The sequence below is a fragment of the Tachypleus tridentatus genome, chromosome 3 (genome assembly GCF_004210375.1).
Source record: "Tachypleus tridentatus isolate NWPU-2018 chromosome 3, ASM421037v1, whole genome shotgun sequence".
Taxonomy (NCBI): Eukaryota; Metazoa; Arthropoda; class Merostomata; order Xiphosura; family Limulidae; genus Tachypleus; species Tachypleus tridentatus.
Genome location: NC_134827.1, coordinates 17,642,219 through 17,669,220, shown reverse-complemented (window position 1 = coordinate 17,669,220; position 27,002 = coordinate 17,642,219). Strand labels below are relative to the sequence as shown.

Here is a 27,002-nt window from a genome sequence, read left to right as displayed (position 1 = left end):
AATAGTGACGTTAGCCATACAGTTTATCGTGGTAATTTTCAATATCGTGTATTAGTTTATGTACGATGATGTGAATAATGTATATAAAGACTTACTATTTTCCAATAAACTGAAAAAACAAACGAAAATACGTTTAAATTGACAAAAACATGGCCATCGAAGGCTGAGACTATAGTCCATCTGCCAAATACCATAGTGAGTGGCTATTTGTATTTGATAAGGCAGATTCAAGAATTTCCTTGTGTAAAGATGTTATCTACCTAACTATCAGTGATGTTGAGAAATTTATATGCAAAACGGCTCGTTTGGGTTGAGTAAATATTTTACATTGTGAACCTGACGATGACCGAAGAAGGTCGAAACGTTGTTCGCTCTTCTATGCAAAATATTTTCTCAACCCAAACGAGCTGTTTTTGCATATAAAAGAATTAACTATTTAGAATTTCACATAAAACTACTTGAGGGCTGTCTGCACTAGTGGTCTCTGCCGAGCTTCACATAAGAAAAAAAAAAACATTCTAGAGCCTTAATAAAAAATACACTAAAAATAACACTGCATAACTTTTTTTTTTTTAAGTTTTGCTGTTTGAAAAGTTTTTGCTGATTGTGACAGGTACCTGATGGGTATGCACAAATATAGTTTTAGTTTTGCTTCATCACGTAGGAACTCTGAGAACTACAGTTAACTGTTTACCGGCAATAACGTATTTAATTGCATTTATGTTTCTAATACGCTATTAAGTTCAACATAATTAAAAGTGTTTTGGTCCTAATTTTCGTTTGTATTCAATGTTCGGTGTATCACGTTGCAGTGTCCAACAGTAGTCAGCAAGCATTGACAGATTCCAGTTGCTCTGATATCGTTTTTCCATTGTAGCAATGTCCTGGTGAAACCTTTCACCGTGTTGTCACTGACAGCACCGAGATTTTCGGGAAAGAAGTCCAAGTGTAAGTAGAGGAAATTAATATTGAGTGACATGTAGCACTTCATTGTTTTGTATACTTTGAGAAGTTTGTCTACCAGCTGAATGTAATGTGGGGTCTGTAATTGCCAAGAAAATTGTCAACAACGTCTTTGAAGGCTTTCCAGGCAATCTTTTCTGGCCCACCTAACAGATCTTCGAACCGCTTGTCACTCATAACATGTCTGATCTGAGGGCCAGCAAAAATGCCCTCTTTGATCATGTCCTCAGTTCTTCTTAGGAACATCTATCTTAAATAACGAAAACCTTCGCCTTCTTTGTTCATTGCTTTCACGAACTTCTTCAAAAGTCACAATTTTATGTGAAGAGGAGGCAAAAAAATCTTTGCCGGGTCGACAAGTGATTCATACACCACATTTTTCTGTCCTGGAACTAACTTTTTATGGAGTAGCCAGCTCTATCTAGAATAATGTGACTCTTTGGCATGACTGTCCCATTCACAGATGAAACAACAGTACTTTGTATAGCCGAGCTGCATTCCCAGTAACAGAGCAATGACATTCAGATCTCCACAGATATTCCAGTTGCACTTGCTGTACTGGATGTTCTTCAGCAACATTTCCATGTTCTCGTAGGTTTCTTTCGTGTGTGCCGCATAGCCAACAGGTATTGAAAGGTGAACGTTGTCATTGTGTAACAGAACAGCTTTAAGGCTTAACATTGATGAATCAATAAAGAGACGCCACTCTTCGGGTCATGGTCACAACCCAAAGCAGAGAACAATCCTTCGATGTCAACACAGAAACAGAGACTGTCAACTTGTACAAAGAATTTGGATATATCATCTTGGCAGTTTCAAAAAACAGAAATGTTCGTATCTGGTGACAGCAAACATCATTCCTGCAGTCTCGAACCCAGCAATTCGGCTTTTGCTTTTGACAAACCCAAATCTCTGACCAGATCGTTTAATTCTGACTGTGTTATGAGATGTGAATCACCTGAGGAGCACCGTTCAAAATCTGGATCAATGTCACTGCCAGTTCTCTGCATTGCAGTTTCTTCATCTGGTTCGTCTAAGGTCCATTCCTCTGGTGGTCTTGGAATTGAAAGACTGTCGTCATGTGGGTCTCATTGCTGAAGGCAGATCAATTGACTTCTTGTTTCTAGCAGAGAAACCAGATACATTAGTCAAACAGAAGTAACAGTCCGTCACATGGTCTTTCTATTCTCGCCATATCATCGGGACAGCAAACGGCATTGTCTTTCGAGTGCCTCTGAGCCAAGCTCTCAGACAGCACATGTCGCACAACAAATGTGAGGCACCCATTCCTGGTCTTGATCACCAATTTTACAGTCGAAGTACAGATGATATGTTTTCTTCACAAGAGCAGTCATTGAGCGTCTCTGGTGAACACGCGTATACTCGCCACAAATATAGCAGAATGTATCGCGGCTGTTACGACATTGACGAGACATATTGACCGACACCAATCGTCCTCTAAAACGTCTATTGTATCTAATTTGTTACAGTGCTACTGAGGCAGTGCTATATTCTGAAACAATACGTACACACTATAAGGTCTATATTAATCCAATGAGCAGCATCTGTGTATGCAAGCCACTTTTATAGCCTGCTGAGACAGTGTCAAGCTGGCTCCGGCATGCCCGGGCTTCATACTTCCACAGAACAGCTTCCAACCTGGCCTGGACATGCCCAGACTGCACAAAATATTGTTCCTAGGTCTCTTACAGAAACGAAAATTTTTGGACGCAAATATAAGAAACACATGACAAAATTGAAGATTTCGATGAAGCGGTACGTGTTGTACAAATTTGAATGTGATCAGCAGCCAAAAATCTATATGGAACACCCAACAGTGTCCAAGAAGCAAAAACTTTGTTGTGCAGTGTTATCAGTTACTCACACCAGATTAAGTTTATTTCAAGCTTTTAGAATATAAATTAATTAAAAATATCAATATTTAGAGAAAAAATTTTACTTACGTGGTCAACAATTTCTGCTTGCAAAATTTGCTATCAGTAAATGTATAGTATACTTATTTATTAGCGGCTCGGATGGTTTGTTTGTTTGTTTTTGAATTTCGTGCAAAGCTACATAACGGTCATCTACACAGTGTAATTTAGCAGTTTAAAACTACAATGAAGGCAACTAGTCATCACCACCTGCTGCCACCTCTTAGGCTACTCTTTTACCAACAGATAGTTGGATTGACCGCACGTTATAACGCCCCACGACTGAAAGGACGAGCTTGTTTGGTGTGACGGGGATTCGAACCCGCAACTCTCGGATTACGAGTCGAGCGCCTTAACCACCAGGCCCGGCTCGGGTGGGCTTGCTTTTGTTCACAAAGTTGTCCAATATTTGAAGTTATGTTTGTTACCTGTAACCACAAATATTCAATATTTAATTTATTTAGCTTTGTAGCTGCATACAGTGAAAATGTTTGCTTACAAAAATATGTTATTGGAAAACGCATCAAAATTTTCAAAGCTCTGTGACTTATTTCAGAGTATTTCTTGGTCATTTGAATCCAAAATTGTGTTATTTTTTCCTGCGTAATCGGTTGAAATTTCTATAAGCTGTTGTTTCTCTTTCAAATTTAAATCGTTGGTATTTCCAGAGCCAACAAAGGAATTTTGAATTCACAGTAATTTTTCTTAATGCAAAACAAGTACTCCCCAACAGTTGTACACAAATCAAACGTGCTGCAAGACAAACTTTTGCACCTTCAATTAAGGAAAGTTCATTTATAAGTAAAAAAAAAACAGAGATTTTCGAAGCAATCAAGTTCTTCCATAAGTATACATTTACCCCAAAGTTTTAGCTTACGTTGAAGCACTTACATTTTATTCTAAGCTTCAAAGTACATTTACCTTAGTATACTGCATTGTAGCATTCACTTCAGTTAGATAGGCAAATACTTCCGAAAGGTAAACCACTTTCTGTATCCATCATTTGTACCTTAATTTGTACGCAAGTTCAAAATGGCATTCAGATAAAAAGAAACGTATCTCCTCAAGCAGTTCCTAAACCGAGAAAGCCATCGGACTTCAGTATGAAGCAAAAAAATTTTATGCAAACTTTCCATATCTTCACAGCGTCAACTGAAGATCCTCGCACTGAGTGGTCTAGATTTTATAAAATTAACTATTTTTGTGGCATCAATCAATACCTCTTTTAAATGTTCTGGTATTCGTTTCATTGCAAGAGCATGATGATGAAGACAGCAGTGGATACTCTCGATTTCCGGGTTTTTCTTTATTACGCGTTCTATTACGCCTGAAAATTTTTAAATCACAGCTGCAACCCCATCAGTGCAAATATGTAAGCAAAGCTGTCATTGGCTCTGATGTTCTTCCATAAATAAATCGATCAATTTACATATTTCTTCGTCTGTTGTTCGAGTAGGCAAAGGTTTGCAAATTAGCTTGTCTTCTTCAAAACTAGCTTCGTGAATATAGCGAACAAACACAAGCAACATCGCATAACCTGCGACATCCGTTGATTCATCCATCTGAAGCGAAAAGGTTGGACTCGCCTCATTAGCTCCGTTAAGCAATTTGCTGACATATCCTTGATTCTGTGAGAAACTGAGTTGTCAGAAAGGCGCACGGAGTTAATGTTTTTAAGAAATTTCTCATCAATCGTGCACACTACCAAATCTTTTGCGCTTGTATGAGCTTCACCTGCTTTTGCAATATTGTAACGAACACGATACGAAGCAATAAGAGCACATTTGTCGTCCTGATGGAAGAGAAGTTTCTCGCATGCAAGACTTAGGAAGCTCTTAAATTTTGGTAAGTGTATGTTAATATAAAAACTAAAGCAATTAAAAAAGAAAACAAAACATTTCTCTAACAAACAAAAATAACCTTATTATATCATAAGTGTAGTTTAACTTTATAATGCAAAGTTTAACAAAAAATACGATCTAGTTAGAGTAAGATAATAAAAATTAAGATTACGGATTTTGAAATAATGAAATAAAACAGAAAACAACTGAAAATAAAATATGCTGAGCTTAAGAAAAACCTTCAATACAAGGTTGGACAACAAAAGAAGACAAGGGGAACTTCCATCAACAAACTTTTCAAAATAGCAGCTTCAGCCAAAATTCAACGTCGTCTCAACTAGGGTGGCCCGTAAGTCCCTACTTATCGATATGTTGTTATGTTATATTCAATTACGCATGTATTATAAATGATGAGTTGAAGGCAGCTGTTACCGCGGCATGTGGAACAATAACCCTGCTCTGTTGAGGAAAATGTCTCACAGAACATGTCGTCGCATAATATTGTGCAGCGAGAATGATGGACAGCACACACTGGATACATAGGATATATGGATGGGTAGGGACTTACGGGCCACTCTGTATATAAGCTAGTCACAATCAGGCGAGACTGGATACTTAAAGCTCTATTTCCTACGACGGTAAGACAATACATTCCGAATGACTAATTAGCACACTGAGACATTCTTGATTGGCGCTAATTAAATAGGCTACACATCCGGAGTCATGGGAAACAGTTGGCATTAAGACCGTAATACGAAACTTTCTCCAACTTGTTTTTTTTTTTTTATCCAATAGCAAAATTATTTACTCCTATTTACATTATGGAACCACTGTGCTAACAAGGAATACATTAACACTAGTTCCTCATCTTTATTTCTTCTATAACAATTCAATAGTTTCCTTTTGAAAAGGAATGTGTCTTCAAATAGTTACTATTGTTATCAACCGACCAACAAAATAAACTCGCTTCACACAACTAAGTTGCCACTAGGCCCTCGATTATTAATATTATGTGTCAATGTATGTGTTTGTTGTTATTTTCAATTATTACGTTGTTCTTAATTATTCTTTTTTATTCTAACATCAAACCGTATTTATTATGTCGAAACAAAAGACGTACTTGAAGTCTTTAGGTTTTGTTATTAAGAAAAATTATAAAATTAACAGTGAAAAAAAAAAAAAAAGAAAGAGAAAGAAAAAGAAGAGATGCATCAGAGAATGGTAATATGACGTTTGAGGTAAGCCTAATAAGGCTAATATTCATATTTTACTTACATTTTCAGAGCACAGTTTCTTGTATCACATTTTAATCTCTCTGGTATATGATTAACCAATGGCTTCCTTAACCACAAATTAAGGAGTAAATACAACGACATTTTTACATAAACATTTCGTGGGATCCACATTATTCCGAAAGACTCGTGCTTAATAAATGTTTTAAATATATTTTCTATCTATACTCATACATAAAGGAAAAGCAGTAATTAGTTTTATATATATTTATAAAAGTACCCGTCCCCAGTGACGGGAAAAGCTTACTTTATTCTATCAATTTAAATTATTTAATGGACTTTAAAAAGGTTAATTGTATTTCACTCAGAGCTACTTATAACGACCACAGAATAAGGAAATTGTTGAGTATTTCAGTCATTCTAAGAGGCGATTAATAATAACAATACACTAAACCTACATTGTTAATATTTAAGTTACGTCACACCTTGAAATGTGAATCATAATGTGAGTAATTCTTAGCAGTTTAGTGTAGAATATCCTGCTTGCGAAATAGAATTTGGCATCAACATGATTTATACTTTTTCTTCAGTCATTTCAAAAAATAAATGTTGAGTTTTGCCTTCGTGCATTGCTTTTCAAACAGCAGTCAGACGAATGCTCCGAGAGCCACCGCGGTTAGCAACACATACATGCATATATATATATAACAATAACAAAATGTCATGTTAAGCTACCAGAATTTATATCTTTATTTTAAATAATTTTAATGGTTCTTCTGTTTCTTAATTTATATGGTATTGCATACATGTTAAAAGGATATATATATATTATGGTCAAATTTTATAAATATGTCGTGGTTAAAGTGCAGAAAGAACGCAAATAAAAATATTTGGGTAACTGATATACCCAACACTATATAACAGTACAAAATAATATATTTCAGGTTCACTCTTAACAAATAGCAAAAAGAAAGTACCTAAATAAAATCTCTGTATACTTACAAATCTTTCAACTTATGTACTTCAAAATTAGTTCCAACTATTTTCCTTAAAAACTCTTCAACAAAATCCCACTTAAGTGTGTTATTACTTGGGTATCTTAGTGTCTTCTAATTTTCTTATTAAGGAATTTGACAACTACTTGATTTGCCCTGTAGCTTAATACACCGTTACACATCCACTGATTGTTTTGTTAGTTTTTTTAAATTTCATGCAAAGCTACACGAGGGCTATCTGTGCTAGCCGTCCCTAATTTAGCAGTGTAAGACTAGAGGGAAGGCAGCTAGTCATCACCACCCACCGCCAACTCTTGTGCTACTCTTTTACAGACGAATAGTGGAACTGACCGTCACATTACAACGCCCCTACGGCCGAAAGGGCGAACACGTTTGGTGTGGCACATCCAATAAGACACAAAACGACTTAATTGCCTTGGTGATTTTGCTTGATCGTTGTGAGATACTGCCTTCGCACTTGCCATGCAGTGAGACGTTAAAATAACACTCATACAAGCATTATAACATATTTAATCAATATTACTGAATATATAAATCGATTTACACAGCACAGAGAGCTTAATGGTTTTGGTTTATTTTAACGCATAGTCGCATTATGCTATTTGCTATGTTCACCGGGTGGTGAGTGGGTGAGTAACCTCGTATTTTAACATCTTAAGCCCGTAAATTATCGCTGACTTACCAGGATAGCACACGGAGAGTACTAAGGATAAAAATATAAATAGGTACATTTACGGCTCCTCAGAGAAATTCCGAACCTTCGTACCTTCTTCATTCCTTACACATATTCATTCTATCGGCCAAGTTTGGACACAGTTTTCTCTTTTTTCGAAGTTTACTTTTTCCAAATCTAATTCTTCTGCTTTACTTTCTCACCCTCCCTGTCACTAACATCACTACTGTCACTAACTTTAATTTCAACCCCAGTTAGCCATTATTAACATCTCTGTCACCCTTCTTACTCTTTGGACTTTTCAATGTGGCATAGAAAACGTAAACAAAGTTTTGACCAGCAATTTTATTCAAAAAACCAGAACGATGAAAGAAACGAATCGATTAATATTAGGTTCACGTGAAATATTTACAAGATTTTATCGCAGCAAAAGAGGCAACGATATTGTTTTGGTCAACTTCTTTCACAGCTTACATATAAATACCAAATTGAAAAATAGTTTAGGTCGATCAGTTTTTCGGGCTTTGTGACGCATGGTACGATATATTCTCCAATTATCGTCAGAAGCGATTAAAAGCGGAACATGTTTTTATCAGATCTGATATGCTACCATATTGCATGTCTCTTCTTTTCTCTCTTTAATTCTTTCTCTTTTTTGTCCCCCACTGGCACAGCGGTATGTCTGCGAACTTATACCGCAAGAAATCTGGTTTCAATACCCGTAGTGGGCACAGTACACATAGCCCTTTGTGTAGCTTTGTGCTTAATAACAAAGTACAGCAGACTTTTTTCTTTCTCCCATTCTGTCCGTCCACCTGGGTCCTGGGTCCTTATGTTTTGGCATCAAGAGCCCCTATTTTCCTCTGACTGACCCTGCTACAATGTATGATCCAAAGAAGACATTCGCATTTAATATAATAAATTTGTTTATTTTCTAAAACAAAGCCTCATTGGGCTATTTGCTGCATCCATCGCAGTGAAACGAACCTCGTATTGTAGCGTTATAAATCATAAAAAAGTTACTATAGAACAAAGGTTGGCAGCAAGTTTACAGACTGACAACGCTGAAATACGAGGTTTGTTCCTCGTGATGTACAGAGTAGACAGCTTAATGTTGCTTTGCGCTTAAACAAATCACAAACTGACCATGCTACGTAAATCAACGTACATGTTTACTTAATTTGATTATATATATATCTAATGCCTGCAGGTTCTAGAATTTAACTCCCCACACTGGGCAGAGCGCAGATAAAATATTGAGTCACTTTGTAGTTACTTGAGTAGCTAAAACAAACACGTATAGGCCCCTATTACTGATGCCTTGAATCCATTTAGGTTCTTAGTTTACATGTAACAAAAATACCATAGAGTACATCAAGCGCTCCATACGCTCAGGACTAATACCGGTCAATAATGGATTTCCTGTTTCACTAAAAACATAAAACGAAATTCAAAGTTCGTATGATCACATCACAGACACACGAATTTAATGAATGTTAATTCTTCCCGTTTTGAAATATAAACCACACGTTTCTAAAGACAAGTTTGCTCATTGCTAAAACAAAATACATATTACTTAATGAAATAAACGTTTTAAAAGGTTAAAACTTCCTAGACAGAATATCGTTCCCATAAACGAATTTTCATGAACTTTGAATAAACAAGTTCTCATCAGCTGATAACAGCTTAGCCCTCTTTATAAACGCTTAAAATAAATTAAAAAAACAACTAAAGTTAAATTACGATTATTTTTTCGTACTTTTTGCTAAAGCAACACATATAATTTGCAGGTTTGTTTCGACACGTGTTTTTTGCCTTTTCACGAAGTAAAAAAGAAGATGGACATAACCTTCTCCAAACATAAGTTTAAAATATTAACTGCAAGGTAATTAATTACGTAATGAAAATTATAATAATGTGAAATCAGTCTACCCGTTTCTTAGTACCTTCCTTGGTTGAAGTAATAAAGAGGCCCGGCATGGCCAAGAGTGTTTAGGCGTTCGACTCGTAATCCAAGAGTTGCGGATTCGAATCCCGGTCGCACCAAACATGCTCGCCCTTTCAGCCGTAGGGGCGTTATAAAGTTACGGTCAATCCCACTATTCGTTGGTAAAAAAGTAACTCAAGAGTTGGTGGTGGGTGGTAATGACTAGCTGCCTTCCCTTTAATCTTACACTGCTAAATTAGGGACGGCTAGCGCAGATAGCCCTGGAGTAGCTTTGCGCGAAGTTAAAAAAAAAAACAATGAAGTAATAAAAACTAGAAATGTCAGTTAAAGAAATAGCAGAATTTAGTAAGTTAGATTATTGTAACGGAAAATCATTCTTTCCTTAGTGTCTTCTCTTTTCATTTCTGCCTAATTTCCACATAAATGACCTTTCTAACTGTTATAATTATTATTTTTTATTTGTTTTTGAATTTTGCGCAAAGCTACTCGAGGGCTATCTGCGCTAGCCGTCACTGCTAAAGATAAACTTAACTTAGTTTGAACAAAAACTAGTAATAAAAAACTAAAATATTTAATCCTAAACGATAGGTTTAACAATAAATAACCGTTGGCAATAGGTTACTGGTATATAAAGTAGTGTTAATATTTATTTAGAGGCTACGAATATAATGAGTGTTAGACTTGTTCACATTTTGTTAGGTGTGATTCGTGCAATGAGAGGGTTGCATTTTGGAAATCTGGATTGATGTGTACTTTGGAGGAAGTTAGTAGTGAAAATGTGCAATTTGCGTATAGACTTCGTAGGATGGAAACTATTCTAATTAGAAGTAGAGGCAATAGATAAAGAGATGAGTAAAGCGTAGGAAATGGCAGAAAGATTTCAAGAGGAGCTTAAGGATTTACATGTAAGGGATACACTGGCTAACAGTGACATTCAGAAAGTTAGAAAGAGTACTGTTAGAGCTAAAAGTAGTGGATCTAATTGTAATGAGCCTATTGTATTGAGCAAAGTATTCCAGCCACTGGCTTGTGAAGATTAGAAACTATTGGAGGAAGGAAAACAAAAGGATCAGAGATGGATGTGGATGATAAGATTATAGTAATTGGTGATTCTTTGACAAGGCACATGGATAGGATAGTCTGTGGGGTAAATAGGGAGAAAAGAATTTGATTATGCTACTCAGGGGAACAGGCGCAGAATATAACTGACAGAGCAGTAGATATATGCAATTTTTGTTGTACATATAGGACTAATGATGTAGGAAAAGGTAAGTCAATGGAGCTAATTATTAAATACATGTCTTTAAAGAAAAACGCTCACAAAGGGTATAAAAGATGAAATTATAGAAAAGCATCATCAGTGTAAGAAATCTAAATTGATTGGTATGATGGGAGACTTAGAGGATTGCAGATCACCCAGAAAGTTGGTTAAATAAGATATTGGGATATCCAAAAGGATGTATGAGAAAAGGTTGGCTGCAAATGTAAAAATTAACAGTATGGATTTCAGTAAATACATTAAGAGTAAACAAAATGTCAGGATGGATGTAAAGACCTTGATGGCAGATAAAGGAATGCCTGCATCTGATAATTATGAGATGGTTGGGTTATGGCTATGGCAAATGACATATATGAAAGAATGGTAAATAAATTACTTAAATTTACTGATACTATTAAGTTCTTGGGTGCTGCTGGCTATGAGAAAGATGCTTCTGTTTTACAAAAGGATTTAGATCATTTAATAAATTGGGCAAATAAATGACAAGTTTTAATTATAATAAATGCAAGATAATGTATATGGGCTATTGTAATTTAAATTGTAAATTTAATTTTGATGGGAATATCCTTAACAATGTCATGAAATGTCATCAAACCAATGTTTGATCAGTTTTTGAGAGATCCAAACAGTATGCTATTATTAGTGGTGAGGCAAATAGGATTTTAGGTTGTATCTACAGAAACACTGAATATATGTCTAAAGAAGTTATAATTTCCTTACATAGATCAATGGTTGGGCCACATTTGGGGTACTCTGTTCAGTTATAGGCTCCTTACCTTAGGAAGGACAATGAGTTGTTGGAAAGGGGTCAGAAGAAGGGTTCCTAGAATGATTCCTTGGATGGAGAGGTTGTTATATGAGGAAATATGATCTTTCAAACTGTTTTCTCTTTAAAAAGGAAGAGCTAGAGGTGATCTCGCTGAGGTATGTAAGATTGTGTAGTGGGTTGTTCATTTTGATGCATCATTTTGTTTCATACTTAATAGTGAGAACAGTATGGCTAAGGGATAAAATTATAAATTTTGGAAAAGAGTCATCTTCAGCTAAGACAGTTTTATTTTTCTAACAGAGAAATTGGCTTTTGGAATGGGTTGCCTTCAGATAATGTGAAGGCAGCAAATTGAAGGGAGTTTAAGAAAAAGCTTGATAACTAGATGAATGATAAGGGATGGCTTTAATATTTATATTATTCTTGTAACATTTATTGAGTTGATAGTTTTAATTTAAAGGTTTGGGCTGCTAGGTCTTTTGTTGTCTTGTAAACATTATGTTATAATACACCATCTTCACTATAACTTTGAACATGTTGCAGCAAATGTGGTTTGAAATTGAATATCAGTTAGATATGCTAAGACCCATTGATGGTACAAATGCAGGGTCTACTGACATTTCAATAAAACTGAGTTTGGTGCAAGATGTTGAGAGATGCATGATTATATTTCTTCAGTTGTTTAATCATTAAATTTTAGAATGAGGGAAGGTAATTTTGGAGCACCTTGTATATGAAGAGAAAGGAACGAGCAATCACTCAATGTAAACAAAAACAGGAGGTCTAAAAATAAAAAAAAAGTTTGAAACTTATTGTTGGGTATAATAAATATGTTAAATATAATGATCTTGGGCTTTAAGAAAAACAGTAGTTTAGTGCTTATTTTAGTAGGAAAATTATCAATTTCAAATCAAAGAGAGATCATAATTTTCAAATCTACCTTCTTTTTTGTTCATAAACATTCTGATCAACATATCTTAGCACTTCCAATAATGAACCAAACAAAAGTTTCCTGCATGTGACAGTATTTTGTCTAAGTCAGTGTTAGCAGTATTCTTTTTATGAATCATACGTCACCACTGGTTAAATTACAAATTGTTTAAAGTCATATTTGCTTTAGTGATTTGTATTTAATGTTTAAGGGAGAAAAAAAAGATTGTGTTATATTAGTCTGACAAAATGAAGATTTTTCTAATTTGACTTTTTTATGATTTATTTATTAATGCTGTGGAAAGAATTTCAGTTTTAATATGAAAGCATTCTTAAACGTTGAGTGTTTTTTAATGCAAGTCTGTGCCTTCATATGTTAAACTTAGCAATTTTAATGTTTAAAACCATACATTTTAAAACCAATGTGTATAAATATAATAATTGATAAATATTGTTTCAGAATTTCTTTCATATTGTTTTTTCTAGTTTCAGTTTGTTCTTCTCTTTCTGTTAATTAATCTTTGTTTTTATAGATTGCCTTGTACTTATTCTAAATAATGTAAAGCTATACAATATATGTTTGAACAAGAAAATTAATAGAATTAATAAATTGTTGAGCCTATTGTTGAGTAGGCTACTCGAGGGCTATCTGCGCTAGCCGTCACTGCTAAAGATAAACTTAATTTAGTTTGAACAAAAACTAGTAATAAAAAACTAAAATATTTAATCCTAAACGATAGGTTTAACAATAAATAACCGTTGGCAATAGGTTACTGGTATATAAATTAGTGTTAATATTTATTTAGAGGCTACGAATATAATGAGTGTTAGACTTGCTTGTTCACATTTTGTTAGGTGTGATTCGTGCAATGAGAGGGTTGCATTTTGGAAATCTGGATTGATGTGTACTTTGGAGGAAGTTAGTAGTGAAAATGTGCAATTTGCGTATAGACTTGTGTAGGATGGAAACTATTCTAATTAAAAGTAGAGGCAATAGATAAAGAGATGAGTAAAGCGTAGGAAATGGCAGAAAGATTTCAAGAGGAGCTTAAGGATTTACATGTAAGGGATACACTGGCTAACAGTGACATTCAGAAAGTTAGAAAGAGTACTGTTAGAGCTAAAAGTAGTGGATCTAATTGTAATGAGCCTATTGTATTGAGCAAAGTATTCCAGCCACTGGCTTGTGAAGATTAGAAACTATTGGAGGAAGGAAAACAAAAGGATCAGAGATGGATGTGGATGATAAGATTATAGTAATTGGTGATTCTTTGACAAGGCACATGGATAGGATAGTCTGTGGGGTAAATAGGGAGAAAAGAATTTGATTATGCTACTCAGGGAACAGGCGCAGAATATAACTGACAGAGCAGTAGATATATGCAATTTTGTTGTACACATAGGACTAATGATGTAGGAAAAGGTAAGTCAATGGAGCTAATTATTAAATACATGTCTTTAAAGAAAAACGCTCACAAAGGGTATAAAAGATGAAATTATAGAAAAGCATCATCAGTGTAAGAAATCTAAATTGATTGGTATGATGGGAGACTTAGAGGATTGCAGATGACCCAGAAAGTTGGTTAAATAAGATATTGGGATATCCAAAAGGATGTATGAGAAAAGGTTGGCTGCAAATGTAAAAATTAACAGTATGGATTTCAGTAAATACATTAAGAGTAAACAAAATGTCAGGATGGATGTAAAGACCTTGATGGCAGATAAAGGAATGCCTGCATCTGATAATTATGAGATGGTTGGGTTATGGCTATGGCAAATGACATATATGAAAGAATGGTAAATAAATTACTTAAATTTACTGATACTATTAAGTTCTTGGGTGCTGCTGGCTATGAGAAAGATGCTTCTGTTTTACAAAAGGATTTAGATCATTTAATAAATTGGGCAAATAAATGACAAGTTTTAATTATAATAAATGCAAGATAATGTATATGGGCTATTGTAATTTAAATTGTAAATTTAATTTTGATGGGAATATCCTTAACAATGTCATGAAATGTCATCAAACCAATGTTTGATCAGTTTTTTGAGAGATCCAAACAGTATGCTATTATTAGTGGTGAGGCAAATAGGATTTTAGGTTGTATCTACAGAAACACTGAATATATGTCTAAAGAAGTTATAATTTCCTTACATAGATCAATGGTTGGGCCACATTTGGGGTACTCTGTTCAGTTATAGGCTCCTTACCTTAGGAAGGACAATGAGTTGTTGGAAAGGGGTCAGAAGAAGGGTTCCTAGAATGATTCCTTGGATGGAGAGGTTGTTATATGAGGAAATATGATCTTTCAAACTGTTTTCTCTTTAAAAAGGAAGAGCTAGAGGTGATCTCGCTGAGGTATGTAAGATTGTGTAGTGGGTTGTTCATTTTGATGCATCATTTTGTTTCATACTTAATGGTGAGAACAGTATGGCTAAGGGATAAAATTATAAATTTTGGAAAAGAGTCATCTTCAGCTAAGACAGTTTTATTTTTCTAACAGAGAAATTGGCTTTTGGAATGGGTTGCCTTCAGATAATGTGAAGGCAGCAAATTGAAGGGAGTTTAAGAAAAAGCTTGATAACTAGATGAATGATAAGGGATGGCTTTAATATTTATATTATTCTTGTAACATTTATTGAGTTGATAGTTTTAATTTAAAGGTTTGGGCTGCTAGGTCTTTTGTTGTCTTGTAAACATTATGTTATAATACACCATCTTCACTATAACTTTGAACATGTTGCAGCAAATGTGGTTTGAAATTGAATATCAGTTAGATATGCTAAGACCCATTGATGGTACAAATGCAGAGGTCTACTGACATTTCAATAAAAACTGAGTTTGGTGCAAGATGTTGAGAGATGCATGATTATATTTCTTCAGTTGTTTAATCATTAAATTTTAGAATGAGGGAAGGTAATTTTGGAGCACCTTGTATATGAAGAGAAAGGAACGAGCAATCACTCAATGTAAACAAAAACAGGAGGTCTAAAAATAAAAAAAAAGTTTGAAACTTATTGTTGGGTATAATAAATATGTTAAATATAATGATCTTGGGCTTTAAGAAAAACAGTAGTTTAGTGCTTATTTTAGTAGGAAAATTATCAATTTCAAATCAAAGAGAGATCATAATTTTCAAATCTACCTTCTTTTTTGTTCATAAACATTCTGATCAACATATCTTAGCACTTCCAATAATGAACCAAACAAAAGAATCTCCCACAACCAGAATAATGCCCAATAAAACCATTAATATCTGAGGCTGCTCCATCATTATGAAGTGTCACAAAAAAATCAAATCTCCAGACTTTTAAACAATTTTACACTCAAGTTAAATTATTAAATCATTCTTCTGAGTAAGAGATTTCTTCATTCTTAAAGACCTGTTTTGTATGTACCAGGCTAACATCTGTCTTATTAGCTTTAAAATTTATTATACCCAAGGCAATCTTATGTGGTTTTTTTAATGGTAATATGTGAATGAATACTTTGTCTCAATAATGTGATCTCTATTATTGAAGTTAAAAGTTCTTAGTATGAGGAAAACAAGACATGTCTATGACAAATTCAACAGATTTATGTTTCATGACACCAAAAGATGAACAAATTGTCTTCAAAGTAAAATTTGTATGTATAATGAAACCTAAAAATTTAAAAAGCATTAAAGGTCAGGTTTAAATATCAATGTAAATTATTCTGTTAGGAACAAAACATCATGAGATAAAAAACAATTACAATGCTCAAAAAAGTAATTTTAAATTGTAAGACAAAAATGTTGCTGCACATGTACAACAAATAAACAAAAATTCAGACAGGATGATACTATAAACTGAGCTTAAAGAAATAATTTGACTTTTGTGTAGCACTTCCAACTACACAACTTTAAAAAAGTTATTTCCATCCATGGAAACTACAGACAGGTAATACATGTGCAAATATTTTAAAAATTGACAGAATCAGGTCTAATTCCATTTTCGTGGAGGAAACACATGCTGCTGGTGCCAGGAGATCAATACTGGTAACTAAATTAACTCCTAGGTGCTGCAACATGACTGAGTACCATACAATAAAGGGATGTAGTATTAGAACCATCAGTGTTGCTATGTGCAAATGTAATTGGTTAGAACTTTCTTTTAATGACTGATACTGTGCATCTCTACTGTATTCAACTGATTAGCAACTTATAAGAAAAAACTGAATCGAGAGAGTGACTGGAGAGCAAGCTCACTAGATCTGAATCTTACTTGAATAGTTATAATAATAAAAGATATTAATGATTATAGACATTAATATTCATTAGTTAATTATTTTTGTGACATAATTTGTGGCAATATTTCAATTACTCATATAGTTAAAATGATTGGAGAAATATTAACTGGAAGCATTTATTTTGACCAGTTATTTTTGTGATACAAATCAATTTAATTGTAATTTTGGTTAATCATTTAGTTTCCGTAATATTAATCAACGTGATTGATGCTCCTAGGTCATCATTTAATTGAGTTAACTGTTAATAAGTATACAGGTTAATTTGTTCCATGTCTGAAAGTACCATATATGGGCAATGCTCAAAACAAATGATTACACAATATCTCTGGACAGGAAAAAAGTCCACAGAAGGTACCTATTTGACAGACAGATAGGTTGAAGTTGGGGTAAAGTGCCTTGATCAAGGAAACAACTAGGTATGAGCAAGCTCTGAAATCACAACCTTACAATTACAAATTTATGAACCCAAAGCACTAATCCACTAGGCCATGCTATTATTAGTATTTTATGTAAATATTAACATGTTGGCATTAAAGTAATTTCAGTATTAGAATAACATTATTATTTCATTGTTTATGTTATGATAAAATTAAGATGAAGCTTAATTACATGTACAATTACATACATTTGTTTGGCCAAATACATTTTTTAAGCAGTTTCATGAAAGTTACATTCTTTTGAATATGTATAACAGTATGTCATCATTTATAAACAAACTGATTGCATATTAGTAATCTCTGAACTTTCTAGGTTTGAGCTATGGCTATTACGTTTACAATAATTTCTCATTCAAATCTTTTATATTGTGGAATGAATAACTTATTATTCATCATTATTCTGAAAAATTACATAAAAGTTTATGGCAGTAAGAAGTGTTTAATTTTTCACTTGCATATTCCAGGAGTCATTAAACTGATCAAGATATTAATTAAGAAGTTTAACTTAATTAATTCACTGTAAAATCTGTTAAAGATTATGGTAAAACAAGTGTATGCACAAAGTTTAAAAATCACCCAAGGAAGGAAAGAACAAACATATTCATTTAACAAGCCTAATATTTAGAAATTAAGAAATACTTATATAGATATAGTGTTAGTGCAAAGTTTATACATGTAGTCTATTAATATTTAGCAATTACTGCACTTGAATGCTGAATGTATTGGCATTGCTAAAAATGTTCAGTATTTCTCACAGATTTTATGTATTGAAAACAAAAAAGTCAGTTCTCTTTCCTTTCAATACAATGTGTTCTTACTAGTCCTTTTATCACAAAAGATAACCATCCCTATGCAACCTAATTTTCTAATTTTTATTTTCAGAATACTAATAATCAGTATTCAACAGAAATTCTTTTTATATAAACACATTTGCATCTGATGTCAGATAAAAGACTGTTTAGTGCAGTATTATTATTTATTTTGTTTATAATTCATTGATATAGAGGCTATTGAATGTTGTATTTGCAATAAATTGATGTCAAGAGTATGGAGATTTCTAAAAGGGTTGAGATAGACATACAAATAGCTGCAAACAGATGAGTGGAAGGGACAGTAAGAGTATAGTCATGAGAAGGAGAAGTTCAGTAATAAAAAGTTAGAAAATGTAACATTAAATGTCATATGAGTGAAAGGCCTATCAGTTGATAAATGTTAGAATGAAATTAATGGTATGGAAAAGAAAAAGGAGAATAATTTGTCTTCTAAAAGAACAACAAAAATTAGAGAGAGAAGAACATAAGCAGAGAAGAGAGGAAGAAAGACTAACAGAAGAAAGAGAAATAGAGAGAGAAGGAGAATAAGAGCACAAATTGAAAAAGTCAAAAAATAGAAAGAGGAGAGGCTGGAAACAGAATAAGAGTACAAACTGAGATTGCAAAACTTACCCAACTGAAGGAAGAAGGACCCAAGAGTGACAACTGAGTCAGGCCAGCTGATCCAGTGTGCCCAAATCTGATAAAAAGAAAGATGACATGGATGCTTTCCTGGAGAGATATGAAAAATTTGTCCAAACTCAAAACTGGGACAAAGGTGACTGGGTAACCTGCATATCAAGACTGTATACAAGTATAGGCAGACATTACATCAGAAGATGCTTTACTGAAACAACATGAACTTACTAAAGGAATTTTCTCCAGAAGTTCAGAAATCTCAAACTTGAAACTGGAGAAACTGTATTTTTGCTTATGGCTTGTACACAGTGATACTCCACCAGATGGACTGACATGGCCAAGTGTGAGAATAGTTTTGAGGGACTGGCATATGTAACTAGTGAGAGAACAGTTTATGTTTGCACATTCAACTGACATGACATGTTAGTGGTCTTAAAGGAGAGAGCTCCAAAAGATGTGGAAAAAATGACCAAGCTAGCAGAAGAGTGTATGGAAGCTCACAGAGGTAGTATAACTGGCAAGTTCAGAAATATTAAGTTAAATTTGAAACCACGAGTCTAACCAAAGGTGACAGGAGGTTAAGAGACATAATGGAGAAGAGATGTTGTGTTCTTTATTGAATGGGACTCAATGCATAGGAGTGCAAGTCCATTTACCAGCAAGCAAAAGCCTAAATTACAACATAAAGCAGCTTGAGCTATTTAAAAAGATAGTGCTACTAAGAAACAAGAAAAGAGTGGCTGTCATCATGGATGCTACTGCCAGAAGAAAACAGAATGAATACAACTTATCACATTTGCCACAAGAAGGAAGTGCCAAATTTATGAGTGATATGTACACAACTAATGGTCAAACCAAGTTAGCAAATGGATCAACAGTGCCAGTAGTGATCAGAGCTAGATACAAATACTGAGAGGTGCTAACAAATCATAATATGCCAATATGTGAAGGTTATACGAGATAGTGGGTGCAGTAAGAATCAGGTGGCAGGTAAGGTATGTCTCTCTGTGCTAACTGATGAGACAGTGAAAACGTTTCCCTATAGATACTCCATATTGTGTTGCAGACCTTGAGGCCATGTATGTGGAGGTACCAATATATGACTTGATACATACCAGGAAACATACCAGGTGGTAGAAATTTGGAGGAACTAGAGAGTAAAAAAGATTGGTACAGCTACTTCAGTCATCAGAAGAGAAGAGCAGGCAAGATATCAAGTCTTGAAAAGTGGCACTCCAAATGTAGGTTCACAGGAACTGAAGGAAATTCAGAAGAAAGACTTCACTGGAGAAACTTCAGGGCAGTGCCAGAGAGAAGCAAGAACAAGATCTACTTTACCAGTATACAGATAGATCAGGATAAACAGATCTTCAGGAGCACAAGACCAAGATGAAGACAAGGGATCCTGTCAAGATAAAGCCCTATTGGAGACATTATGTTAAGAGAGACAGTCAAAAGAATTATAAATGTTGATGTATCCTATATGACAAGACTTAATATATGAACTAAGAACAGTCTTTGTATATTGTGTAAGAAAGTACTGTAAGTTTTCTCTTGAAGAGGGGCTTAGTTCATATGTAAAAGGGTATTTAGTACAGTATTGTTAATTGATTTATTTTGTGTTTGTAACTCATTCATGTTGAAGCTACTGAATGCTGTGTTTGCAATAAATTAATGTCAAGCCTATGGAGATTTCTAGAAAGCTTAAGTGATACACATATAAACAGTTGCGACAAGATAAATGAAAGCAGAGTCACAGTACAGTCATGAGAAAGAGAAGTTTGATGAGAGAGGAGTTGGAAGATGTAGAGTTAACCATTAGAGGAGAAAAAGATTTAATGGTTGATGTATATTAAAATGAAATGAACAGTTTGGAAGAGATAAAGAAAATGATGTATTGTCTAAGAGTATTCTAAACTAACTGAACCCACTCATGTTGTGTGAACTTTCACAAAAAAGGCTGATGATTACTGGAAGTTCAGGATAAAAACTACCGTAACTCATGCAACAGCACAAGTGAATTATACACGACTCCTGTTGATTGATCACCAAATTTGGCATGAAGGTTTGTTCAATCTATGAGAAGATAGATGCAAAGTTATGGTCTCGTATATTTTGTGTTTTGCAGTTTTTATGGCCATTTTTGCACTTTTTACTGTTAAATATAAGAGAAGCAACTTTTAATGTTCTAAGACAACCTTTCATTAATCACAAATTTAAATAACTTCCATCCAGAGGGCAGGTAATCCAGCTAGTAATATACAATATACTAAACAGGCCTAGTATTAGTAGTATAAAAAATAAAAGTTAGGTTTATTTTTAATAGTGTAAGAGTTGGTATAATTTTCAAATTTCTGGATTTTACTGTCTAACCTACTTTTAACATTTAGTGTTCTGAAAGAAAGAGGATTTTGTTTTCTCCAAGTGCTGATATGAATTAATTGCTTCAAAGAAATAATTATTTCAGTAACTTAATATGCATCTACTGCAAGATGTTCTCTTACAAAATTAAATATTTATCTAAAGTGCTTAACATTTAAATACTGCAACAGAAAATTTTGAATGTATACTCCTTCCCATATTACAAAGCTCTTCAATGAATTCCAATTTTGCTAGACTTCTCAAAAATGTTCCCAAAGCAGCTGTACACACCTGCATTTTAAGCATAAAATTTAAGGACATTGAGGAATCTTTGATTCATCTGGGCCATCCCATCCACTAAACTTAGTTTTATAAAAACTCAAAGCCAGCCCTTATTATTCTTACATGGAAACTATCAATTTCATTGAAAGACTTAAATATTTCAGTAGATACCCTCTAACTTTTCTTTTTTTCTAAAGAAAGCAATTTCAGAGACCTTATCCTGTGCTTACATGACAACCTTTCCAATAAATTGATGTCAAGCCTATGGAGATTTCTAGTATTACCTCAAAGTCTTCTTCCAAACCATTACCAGAATTTTGATGTCCATCTTAATGAGCCCAAACTGATAAGGTAGAGGTTACAGGACAGTAAAATAATTGCTATTAACTTAATGGGGCTATGTTGAGAACCAGTGTCTGGTTACCCATGTTGTCAATACCACATGTGTACATTTTTTGGTTGAATTTTGATAACTTGCAATATTTTCATATGGTTGATCTGTTAGTTCTTATGTGGACACTCCTCATGTAAAGACCAACAAGTATTAATATTCTATTTCTTAATCAACCTTAATAATAATATGGTACTTATAGTACAAACAGTATAAGCTTATTACTCATAAAATTATACTATATTACCAACAGTACTGGAATAGCAAGAACATACAAATCATTAATATACAATAATTTATTCCATTACTAATAAGACCTCTACCCACCTTTGACAACAATAATAGTGTGGACCCTAACAGTAACACACTGTAACAAATTTTGGTAAATATTGAGTGTAATATTGCACAGTTTGTGAGGAAGTACCAGTTCAGTGGTGGATCGTGGTTTGTTAACTTTGGCCTCGAGGAACCACTTTTAAATATCCAAAAGTGTTCATTACTGGGTTCAGTTTAGGGTTCTGGCCAGTCACTGTAGTTTTTCAATGTTTTCATCAAAACAATTCCTAATAGACATATTTTATTGCTGAAAATCTTGTAATGCAGTATTAAGTATTCATCCTTTTTTTCACTAAAACCACAAAACCTTATTGAAAAACCGTTCCAAAATATTACTCTTCCTCCTAATCTCTCCAATCTAACACCACTGGGACAACCATCATTTGCATAGAGTTTAGTTTTTGGATGCTACCCCAGAGACTTGTCTACTTGACATAAGGATAATGTACCATGATTCACTACTCTATACAATGTATTTTTAATGTTAAATACAGCAACCTCAGAGTTACAGACACTACTTCGGTTGATTATTTGCATTCAGGTTTGTGAGCAACAACATTTCTCTGAAATTCCTGTTTGATTGTGGATGTACTTGCCTCAATTCCAGTATGCTCATTGACTTCTTGGGTGTTGGATTTAATGTTAGAGATTCAGTAACTTTGTTAAGGCTATTCCTGTCAAAATTATATTTATGATTCAAATTATGATAACTAAGTTGCAATACCTTCCAGCCAACTGCCACTACTCACCTAATTCACAAGATGATCTCAACCTGTTTGCAAAGCAATGACAAATTCTTCATAGCTAGCAACATTCAATACCTTTATATCATTACGAAACTTAAGTACCTTATTGATCACTCCTTTAGCTATGTCATTAATGTAAATCAAAAAGAGAAAAGATTCTAAAACTGAGCTTTGAGGTACCATAGTTTGATTGAACTCCATATGTAAGAACTACTCTCTTCCATCCAGCTACTTTTCTATCCAATTTGCTAACTTATTTCCCATAACAAAAGATATAATTTTTTTTACCTTGTCCAAGTGCTTTCTGAAAATCCTAATACATGAAATCTACACCCTTATTCTTATCTACATAAGCAGTTTGTTAAAAGTGTCAAAACATTAGTAAGTCTAAATTTTACCATAACAAAGCCATGCTGACTACCAACAAAAGTTTATACTTTGTCAAATTACTCTGCAAAGCATCTTTTATAGGATTTTCAACAACTTTTCCCACCAGTGTTTTAAGACTAACACACCTATAGTTACCAGGACAACCTTTGTCACTTCCTTTGAGTAAAAACCATCATTAGCCAGTTTCCAACCTTCTGATGTCTGCTAACTGTTCAAAGTAAATGACTCATGTATCCAATCCTTCAAAACACTTGGGGAAATAATGCCTGGCCCAACAGCCTTGTCATTCCATAAACTTTTTTTTTCTTAAAACCTCAGAACTGATGTATTAATCACATTTAATTTTGTTTCCACCCAATAACTGTTTGAGATGAAAAATATTACTTAGTAAAAAAGAAAAAGAATGCAATAAAAAAGTAGAACTTAATAACCCAGCCACCTCATAATCATTTCTTAAATACAATATTTGTATCTTAATGTTTTGTTTACTCTTCACACATTTAAAGAAATTATTAATATTAAATTTTATATTTTCAGACATTTTTTTCATATACTATTTTTATTTCCTAATTTTCTGTATGGTCAACCTTATTGACCTTCTATAATTCTCTAAGTCTTCTATCATAACAGTCAGTTTAAACTTCTTTAATTTATTATAATTAAAAAAACATTTATACCTTGTATCATTTTGTCCGTCTATCTAGTTTTTACTTGCATCCCCTTTTTCCCTATAAGAAACATGTCTACCATAAGTATTTTATTTCATTAGAGTGTTTTCAATTAATGCAACTGCCCAATTTATGGCAAATAATTCTTGTGGAATGAGTTAAAAATTTGTTTTACTTTTAAACTTGAAAGCATTATAAATGATATAAGTGCTTACTTGTAAAGAATAATAAAGGTACTTAACTTTATTATTATAAATTAACAAAACATGTCTAGATGACTCTTATACTTCATACCATACCATATGTTTATTGTAAATATAAAAGTGGCATACCCAAATTAAAACAAGTTAGCACAATTACAGCCTATGCCATTGCTATATTGACAAACATCTGAACATCATTAAAATAACCTAACTTCATACAGAATAATATCTAAAGTTAAAAAACAAGGCATTCATATCGTACCATACTATCTATGTGAGAAAAGTTATGTAGGTAAAAATGAAAGAAATATTGACAATAGTTTCTGATCATAATAAAACAAATATGGAAATACAAACAATGCAATTTTTCTTCACATAAACAAATTTGATTGTCAAACTGGTTGGAAATAAACAATAATTCTGTGAGAGATAGATAACTTAATAAAAGGAGGAATCATCAGATGTTGCTTAATCAAAAGTCTGCCTATTTTAAAATACCCTCCAAAGATCACTTTAAGTTGAATAATATTCAGAGTTCCAGGATCACACAGGCATTAGTAACACAGTTTTTTTGCTACAAGATAATTTAGGACTGAAGAAGATACATCTGATTCAAAACTAATTTGTTTGATATTAAGATTTCTGATAATTTGTTATTTGCTGGGACTCTTCACTGACCATGTTATGTCATTTATGTAAATTGTTGAAATCAAGAAAGTACACAAGCTATTAGCTAAACACAGCAGTATACTACATGCACATACTTTACCCTATTTGTTTTCTTTTTGTGTGAGAGGGTATGGCTTAAAATAAATATTGAGTCAAGTGCTCCCTTGAATTTTCTTATTGTGCACGATTCCTAACCTTCTTGTGCAGTGAAACATCAAATCTAATACTAACAGAATAATTACACACAGATATTTCTCAATTTCTACCCACTCAACAGTATCTTTTAAATCAAAGAAATATTGTTTTACTTTTATACTTGCTGCACGATTTACATTGTATTTCCTAACATAGGTAAAATTTGCAAATTCAAGCTGGGACAGGGTGAGCTTTTTGTTGGTATTATCTCATTCGGTAAAATATAACCTGTTTATTACTAAAATATATTTGTAATTAAAAATATTATTAATCTCTCATCTTTAGTAATATTTCACACTTCAGTAAAAGAAAATGTCTGGAAAAATTTAACGTATTTTTAGTTATCGCGACTAACAACTTATATTTATATACTTTACATATTAGCAAAATATCAGTTGTATAATACTACTAATTAAAACAAACCAAACTTACATAATATTACTACGTCATAGCCTAACTTGAGGTAAGCGACAGAGCATGCTTGTTGAAACCAAAGCGCCCCCTCAAGTAATTTTCTTTAATTTCATAAGTGATACGACGAGTAGATGCGAGTCGTTTGTAAATAGAAGCGATAGTGGTGAGTGAATTGCATAGTTTTTAGATTTTAATACCACCTTTTTATTCTTTAATAATGCTTTAAATTGCAAAAAATATTAAATTTTCCCCAGTTTAATCTATGACGTATAATTATGACTTCAACTTTTATATTTTATTTAGACGATTTTCATAAAATGTGAACCCTAAATTTTGATAACATTTGGCGGTTGCTGCCATTTTTCTTGGCGCAAATTGTAACCCTGATGAGGGCGCCACTTGAAGAACAAGTAACCATTTTTAAAGAAAGAGCGCACTTTATTTTGTTTTACATAAAAAAAGGAATTAAACTCATTGAATATAATTTGCGAGAATAATTAAAAATATATTTTCAGTTGTGTATTAATTTTGTAAAATTCCTATGTGACAGCTTCATGATACTTTCACGTAGTGTTTGAAAAAAGAATTGCACTCGTGGAAACGAAAAAAAAAATTGCTTGTATATTTTGAGTTTATGTATATGAAACATAAAAATTAACTTGAATGTGGTTATAATTTTAGGTTTGACCTGAAGCTAACGCACTCTTAGAACTGAGTCACGTAAAATAAAATACATGGAACACATCTATTTAACTTGGTAAAAAATATCGAACTTTGAGTAAGCTTCATGGCGTCAGACGTTAGGGCTAAGAATCGATTTTACTCGGGCTCTTTAAAAAGAGTGACGCTCAAGTTGGGGTTAAGCGTGATTGTGACATTGAACCCTTAGTATTATGGTAGAACCATATGTCACTCGGTAATACTATAGGGTAATGCTAATAGTTTTTACTCTCATAATGTATCAACTTTTATTACTTATGCAAATTGAAACTGGTCAGCTTAGTAATTTTAGTAATACAATAACAAATAATGAAAACATTTTTAATGACTGTGTGTTGATTAATTAGGATATAATCATGTTAAAAATAGTAACAAATTGTGTTGTGTCATTTCTGTTGAATGTTATTAATCATGTTTATCATAGCTTAAGTTAGCTATTTATATTGATTTTGGACATCTAAATGTATTTTATTGAACTGTTGTAGGTCTGTGATATCTGATGAGCAGAGAAAAAGTACTTTTAAGGTATATTTTTGGAACTAAAATTTTTTTTCATACTACTAGTGTAAGGAGAATGGAAAAAACGAAATTTGTTCACTGTTAGTGTCATCCTAATATGTGTATATATACATCATGTTAAGTAAATGATGGGTGTAGTAAAGAAAATTTTCTTTCATCTGTTTGGTTGGATTATTTGGTAAAAATAATGCAGTATTTAGTACACATAATAAATTGTTTTTTAATTGTAATCATGCTAACCTATATGCCTAACTTCAAATACAAAACATTTCAGCAGAAAGTGTAGACCTAATTTGCCAATAACATTTAACAGAAACTTCTTTGATTTATAACAAGTACTGACAAACTTAGTGATTAGCTCACAG

The 27,002-nt window shown here is 33.3% G+C and overlaps 1 long non-coding RNA gene across 2 annotated transcripts; it reads right to left on the bottom strand.

The window, feature by feature from the left end:
• Positions 1-267: 267 nt before the first annotated feature.
• On the bottom strand, positions 268-25,480 carry LOC143246458 (uncharacterized). Of its 2 annotated transcripts, none has more exons than XR_013025981.1 (3): positions 25,417-25,480; positions 23,927-23,977; positions 268-3,325 (listed from the first exon to the last, which is right to left on the bottom strand). It is a non-coding gene; the product is annotated as an uncharacterized LOC143246458 (long non-coding RNA). The 2 variants fall into 2 exon arrangements; XR_013025982.1 differs by having other exon boundaries at positions 268-8,535; positions 25,417-25,452.
• Between the last annotated feature and the right edge of the window lie 1,522 nt (positions 25,481-27,002).